Raw genomic sequence first — 7764 nt, forward strand, 5'->3', positions numbered from 1 at the left:
TGGCAGGGGGATCAGTGCTGAGTGTGTGAACTGGAATCAATAGTGAAATATCTGCCCCGGGCGGTTCACATTTCCTGTCTAACTCTGGCAGGGGGATCAGTGCTGAGTGTGTGAACTGGAATCAATAGTGAAATATCTGCCCCGGGCGGTTCACATTTCCTGTCTAACTCAGGCAGGGGGGTCAATGCTGAGTGTGTAAATTGGAATCAATAGTGAAATATCTGCCCCGGGCGGTTCACATTTCCTGTCTAACTCAGGCAGGGGGATCAATGCTGAGTGTGTGAACTGGAATCAATAGTGAAATATCTGCCCCGGGCGGTTCACATTTCCTGTCTAACTCTGGCAGGGGGATCAGTGCTGAGTGTGTGAACTGGAATCAATAGTGAAATATCAGCCCCGGGCGGTTCACATTTCCTGTCTAACTCAGGCAGGGGGGTCAATGCTGAGTGTGTAAATTGGAATCAATAGTGAAATATCTGCCCCGGGCGGTTCACATTTCCTGTCTAACTCAGGCAGGGGGATCAATGCTGAGTGTGTGAACTGGAATCAATGTGAAATATCTGCCCCGGGCGGTTCACATTTCCTGTCTAACTCAGGCAGGGGGGTCAATGCTGGGTGTGTGAACTGGAATCAATAGTGAAATATCTGTCCCGGGCGGTTCACATTTCCTGTCTAACTTTGGCAGGGGGATCGATGCTGAGTGTGTGAACTGGAATCAACAGTGAAATATCTGCCCCGGGCGGTTCACATTTCCTGTCTAACTCAGGCAGGGGGGTCAATGCTGAGTGTCTGAACTGGAATCAATAGTGAAATATCTGCCCCGGGCGGTTCACATTTCCTGTCTAACTCAGGCAGGGGGATCAATGCTGAGTGTGTGAACTGGAATCAATAGTGAAATATCTGCCCCGTGCGGTTCACATTACCTGTCTAACTCAGGCAGGGGGATCAATGCTGAGTGTGTGAACTGGAATCAATAGTGAAATATCTGCCCCGGGTGATTCACATTTCCTGTCTCACTCAGCCAGAGGGGTCAATGCTGAGTGTGTGAACTGGAATCAATAGTGAAATATCTGCCCCGGGCGGTTCACATTTCCTGTCTAACTCAGGCAGGGGGGTCAATGCTGAGTGTGTGAACTGGAATCAATAGTGAAATATCTGCCCCGGGCGGTTCACATTACCTGTCTAACTCAGGCAGGGGGATCAATGCTGAGTGTGTGAACTGGAATCAATAGTGAAATATCTGCCCCGGGGCGGTTCACATTTCCTGTCTAACTCAGGCAGGGGGGTCAATGATGAGTGTGTGAACTGGAATCAATAGTGAAATATCTGCCCCGGGCGGTTCACATTTCCTGTCTAACTCAGGCAGGGGGGTCAATGCTGAGTGTGTGAACTGGAATCAATAGTGAAATATCTGCCCCGGGCGGTTCACATTTCCTGTCTAACTCAGGCAGGGGGGTCAATGCTGAGTGTGTGAACTGGAATCAATAGTGAAATATCTGCCCCGGGCGGTTCACATTTCCTGTCTAACTCAGGCAGGGGGGTCAATGCTGAGTGTGTGAACTGGAATCAATAGTGAAATATCTGCCCCGGGCGGTTCACATTTCCTGTCTAACTCTGGCAGGGGGATCAGTGCTGAGTGTGTGAACTGGAATCAATAGTGAAATATCTGCCCCGGGCGGTTCACATTTCCTGTCTAACTCTGGCAGGGGGATCAGTGCTGAGTGTGTGAACTGGAATCAATAGTGAAATATCTGCCCCGGGCGGTTCACATTTCCTGTCTAACTCAGGCAGGGGGGTCAATGCTGAGTGTGTGAACTGGAATCAATAGTGAAATATCTGCCCCGGGCGGTTCACATTTCCTGTCTAACTCAGGCAGGGGGGTCAATGCTGAGTGTGTCAACTGGAATCAATAGTGAAATATCTGCCCCGGGCGGTTCACATTTCCTGTCTAACTCAGGCAGGGGGATCAATGCTGAGTGTGTGAACTGGAATCAATAGTGAAATATCTGCCCCGGGCGGTTCACATTTCCTGTCTAACTCAGGCAGGGGGGTCAATGCTGAGTGTGTAAATTGGAATCAATAGTGAAATATCTGCTCCGGGCGGTTCACATTTCCTGTCTAACTCAGGCAGGGGGATCAATGCTGAGTGTGTGAACTGGAATCAATAGTGAAATATCTGCCCCGGGCGGTTCACATTTCCTGTCTAACTCTGGCAGGGGGATCAGTGCTGAGTCTGTGAACTGGAATCAATAGTGAAATATCTGCCCCGGGCGGTTCACATTTCCTGTCTAACTCAGGCAGGGGGGTCAATGATGAGTGTGTGAACTGGAATCAATAGTGAAATATCTGCCCCGGGCGGTTCACATTTCCTGTCTAACTCAGGCAGGGGGGTCAATGATGAGTGTGTGAACTGGAATCAATAGTGAAATATCTGCCCCGGGCGGTTCACATTTCCTGTCTAACTCAGGCAGGGGGGTCAATGATGAGTGTGTGAACTGGAATCAATAGTGAAATATCTGCCCCGGGCGGTTCACATTTCCTGTCTAACTCAGGCAGGGGGGTCAATGCTGAGTGTGTGAACTGGAATCAATAGTGAAATATCTGCCCCGGGCGGTTCACATTTCCTGTCTAACTCTGGCAGGGGGATCAGTGCTGAGTGTGTGAACTGGAATCAATAGTGAAATATCTGACCCGGGCGGTTCACATTTCCTGTCTACCTCTGGCAGGGGGATCAGTGCTGAGTGTGTGAACTGGAATCAATAGTGAAATATCTGCCCCGAGCGGTTCACATTTCCTGTCTAACTCAGGCAGGGGGGTCAATGCTGATTGTGTGAACTGGAATCAATCGTGAAATATCTGGCCCGGGCGGTTCACATTTCCTGTCTAACTCAAGCAGGGGGGTCAATGCTGAGTGTGTCAACTGGAATCAACAGTGAAATATCTGCCCCGGGCGGTTCACATTTCCTGTCTAACTCAGGCAGGGGGATCAATGCTGAGTGTGTGAACTGGAATCAATAGTGAAATATCTGCCCCGGGCGGTTCACATTTCCTGTCTAACTCAGGCAGGGGGGTCAGTGCTGAGTGTGTGAACTGGAATCAATATTGAAATATCTGCCACGGGCGGTTCATATTTCCTGTCTAACTCAGGCAGGGGGGTCAATGCTGAGTGTGTGAACTGGAATCAATAGTGAAATATCTGCCCCTGGCGGTTCACATTTCCTGTCTAACTCAGGCAGGGGGGTCAATGCTGAGTGTGTAAATTGGAATCAATAGTGAAATATCTGCCCCGGGCGGTTCACATTTCCTGTCTGACTCAGGCAGGGGGATCAATGCTGAGTGTGTGAACTGGAATCAATAGTGAAATATCTGCCCCGGGCGGTTCACATTTCCTGTCTAACTCTGGCAGGGGGATCAGTGCTGAGTGTGTGAACTGGAATCAATAGTAAAATATCTGCCCCTGGCGGTTCACATTTCCTGTCTAACTCAGGCAGGGGGGTCAATGCTGAGTGTGTAAATTGGAATCAATAGTGAAATATCTGCCCCGGGCGGTTCACATTTCCTGTCTAACTCAGGCAGGGGGATCAATGCTGAGTGTGTGAACTGGAATCAATGTGAAATATCTGCCCCGGGCGGTTCACATTTCCTGTCTAACTCAGGCAGGGGGGTCAATGCTGGGTGTGTGAACTGGAATCAATAGTGAAATATCTGTCCCGGGCGGTTCACATTTCCTGTCTAACTCAGGCAGGGGGATCGATGCTGAGTGTGTGAACTGGAATCAACAGTGAAATATCTGCCCCGGGCGGTTCACATTTCCTGTCTAACTCAGGCAGGGGGGTCAATGCTGAGTGTGTGAACTGGAATCAATAGTGAAATATCTGCCCCGGGCGGTTCACATTTCCTGTCCAACTCAGGCAGGGGGGTCAATGCTGAGTGTGTGAACTGGAATCAATAGTGAAATATCTGCCCCGGGCGGTTCACATTACCTGTCTAACTCAGGCAGGGGGATCAATGCTGAGTGTGTGAACTGGAATCAATAGTGAAATATCTGCCCCGGGCGGTTCACATTTCCTGTCTAACTCAGGCAGGGGCATCAATGCTGAGTGTGTGAACTGGAATTAATAGTGAAATATCTGCCCCGGGCGGTTCACATTTCCTGTCTAACTCAGGCAGGGGGGTCAATGCTGAGTGTGTGAACTGGAATCAATAGTGAAATATCTGCCCCAGGCGGTTCACATTTCCTGTCTAACTCAGGCAGGGGGGTCAATGCTGAGTGTGTGAACTGGAATCAATAGTGAAATATCTGCCCCGGGCGGTTCACATTTCCTGTCTAACTCAGGCAGGGGGGTCAATGCTGAGTGTGTGAACTGGAATCAATAGTGAAATATCTGCCCCGGGCGGTTCACATTTCCTGTCTAACTCAGGCAGGGGGATCAGTGCTGAGTGTGTGAACTGGAATCAATAGTGAAATATCTGCCCCGGGCGGTTCACATTTCCTGTCTAACTCAGGCAGTGGGGTCAATGCTGAGTGTGTGAACTGGAATCAATAGTGAAATATCTGCATCACAGAGATCATGATTTCCAAATTATTTCTAAATTCAAGGCTGGGCCCAAAAAACATTTCCATAGTTAATAAGCTGGGGCGTTTCTTCAACATCTGATGTTCCCGTAGCTAAACCTTATTCAAAATCATCCCCTTAAAACTGTATAAAAATCCCTGAGCTCTCTGCTCAAACTGCAGATCGAGCTGAAGGTGCTGAGGGTCATTCAGTGAATTCACCAGTGACCTGTACCGACACCAAGATGCTGAGAATCTTCTTAACCGTGTCTGTCCTCTTCTGGAACCAACTCGCTGCACAGGATGCGTTAGACGAGGTGATCGAACTCTGTGATCAAGAGGACTGCCTTAAAGCCGCAGTCATCATTCAGGACAAGGTGAGTATCGTTCAGAGTTTACTGCATCCTGTAATGTTCGTACCAGTGGAAATTATTTAATGCCTGTGTTTTTGGGTTGAGTCCCCTTTACTCTCTTTACTGTCAAACATCTGTCTGACTCAGGCAGGGAGGCTTGTCAATGCTGAGTGTGTGAACTGGAATAAACAGTGAAATATCTGCCCCGGGCGGTTCACATTTCCTGTCTAACTCAGGCAGGGGGATCAATGCTGAGTGTGTGAACTGGAATCAATAGTGAAATATCTGCCCCGTGCGGTTCACATTACCTGTCTAACTCAGGCAGGGGGATCAATGCTGAGTGTGTGAACTGGAATCAATAGTGAAATATCTGCCCCGGGTGATTCACATTTCCTGTCTCACTCAGCCAGAGGGGTCAATGCTGAGTGTGTGAACTGGAATCAATAGTGAAATATCTGCCCCGGGCGGTTCACATTTCCTGTCTAACTCAGGCAGGGGGGTCAATGCTGAGTGTGTGAACTGGAATCAATAGTGAAATATCTGCCCCGGGCGGTTCACATTACCTGTCTAACTCAGGCAGGGGGATCAATGCTGAGTGTGTGAACTGGAATCAATAGTGAAATATCTGCCCCGGGGCGGTTCACATTTCCTGTCTAACTCAGGCAGGGGGGGTCAATGCTGAGTGTGTGAACTGGAATCAATAGTGAAATATCTGCCCCGGGCGGTTCACATTTCCTGTCTAACTCAGGCAGGGGGGTCAATGCTGAGTGTGTGAACTGGAATCAATAGTGAAATATCTGCCCCGGGCGGTTCACATTTCCTGTCTAACTCTGGCAGGGGGATCAGTGCTGAGTGTGTGAACTGGAATCAATAGTGAAATATCTGCCCCGGGCGGTTCACATTTCCTGTCTAACTCTGGCAGGGGGATCAGTGCTGAGTGTGTGAACTGGAATCAATAGTGAAATATCTGCCCCGGGCGGTTCACATTTCCTGTCTAACTCAGGCAGGGGGGTCAATGCTGAGTGTGTGAACTGGAATCAATAGTGAAATATCTGCCCCGGGCGGTTCACATTTCCTGTCTAACTCAGGCAGGGGGGTCAATGCTGAGTGTGTCAACTGGAATCAATAGTGAAATATCTGCCCCGGGCGGTTCACATTTCCTGTCTAACTCAGGCAGGGGGATCAATGCTGAGTGTGTGAACTGGAATCAATAGTGAAATATCTGCCCCGGGCGGTTCACATTTCCTGTCTAACTCAGGCAGGGGGGTCAATGCTGAGTGTGTAAATTGGAATCAATAGTGAAATATCTGCCCCGGGCGGTTCACATTTCCTGTCTAACTCAGGCAGGGGGATCAATGCTGAGTGTGTGAACTGGAATCAATAGTGAAATATCTGCCCCGGGCGGTTCACATTTCCTGTCTAACTCTGGCAGGGGGATCAGTGCTGAGTCTGTGAACTGGAATCAATAGTGAAATATCTGCCCCGGGCGGTTCACATTTCCTGTCTAACTCAGGCAGGGGGGTCAATGATGAGTGTGTGAACTGGAATCAATAGTGAAATATCTGCCCCGGGCGGTTCACATTTCCTGTCTAACTCAGGCAGGGGGGTCAATGATGAGTGTGTGAACTGGAATCAATAGTGAAATATCTGCCCCGGGCGGTTCACATTTCCTGTCTAACTCAGGCAGGGGGGTCAATGATGAGTGTGTGAACTGGAATCAATAGTGAAATATCTGCCCCGGGCGGTTCACATTTCCTGTGTAACTCAGGCAGGGGGGTCAATGCTGAGTGTGTGAACTGGAATCAATAGTGAAATATCTGCCCCGGGCGGTTCACATTTCCTGTCTAACTCTGGCAGGGGGATCAGTGCTGAGTGTGTGAACTGGAATCAATAGTGAAATATCTGACCCGGGCGGTTCACATTTCCTGTCTACCTCTGGCAGGGGGATCAGTGCTGAGTGTGTGAACTGGAATCAATAGTGAAATATCTGCCCCGAGCGGTTCACATTTCCTGTCTAACTCAGGCAGGGGGGTCAATGCTGATTGTGTGAACTGGAATCAATCGTGAAATATCTGGCCCGGGCGGTTCACATTTCCTGTCTAACTCAAGCAGGGGGGTCAATGCTGAGTGTGTCAACTGGAATCAACAGTGAAATATCTGCCCCGGGCGGTTCACATTTCCTGTCTAACTCAGGCAGGGGGATCAATGCTGAGTGTGTGAACTGGAATCAATAGTGAAATATCTGCCCCGGGCGGTTCACATTTCCTGTCTAACTCAGGCAGGGGGGTCAGTGCTGAGTGTGTGAACTGGAATCAATATTGAAATATCTGCCACGGGCGGTTCATATTTCCTGTCTAACTCAGGCAGGGGGGTCAATGCTGAGTGTGTGAACTGGAATCAATAGTGAAATATCTGCCCCGGGTGATTCACATTTCCTGTCTCACTCAGCCAGAGGGGTCAATGCTGAGTGTGTGAACTGGAATCAATAGTGAAATATCTGCCCCGGGCGGTTCACATTTCCTGTCTAACTCTGGCAGGGGGATCAGTGCTGAGTGTGTGAACTGGAATCAATAGTGAAATATCTGCCCCGGGCGGTTCACATTTCCTGTCTAACTCTGGCAGGGGGATCAGTGCTGAGTGTGTGAACTGGAATCAATAGTGAAATATCTGCCCCGGGCGGTTCACATTTCCTGTCTAACTCAGGCAGGGGGGTCAATGCTGAGTGTGTAAATTGGAATCAATAGTGAAATATCTGCCCCGGGCGGTTCACATTTCCTGTCTGACTCAGGCAGGGGGATCAATGCTGAGTGTGTGAACTGGAATCAATAGTGAAATATCTGCCCCGGGCGGTTCACA

Source organism: Scyliorhinus torazame, chromosome 4, assembly GCF_047496885.1.
Source record: "Scyliorhinus torazame isolate Kashiwa2021f chromosome 4, sScyTor2.1, whole genome shotgun sequence".
NCBI lineage: Eukaryota > Metazoa > Chordata > Chondrichthyes > Carcharhiniformes > Scyliorhinidae > Scyliorhinus > Scyliorhinus torazame.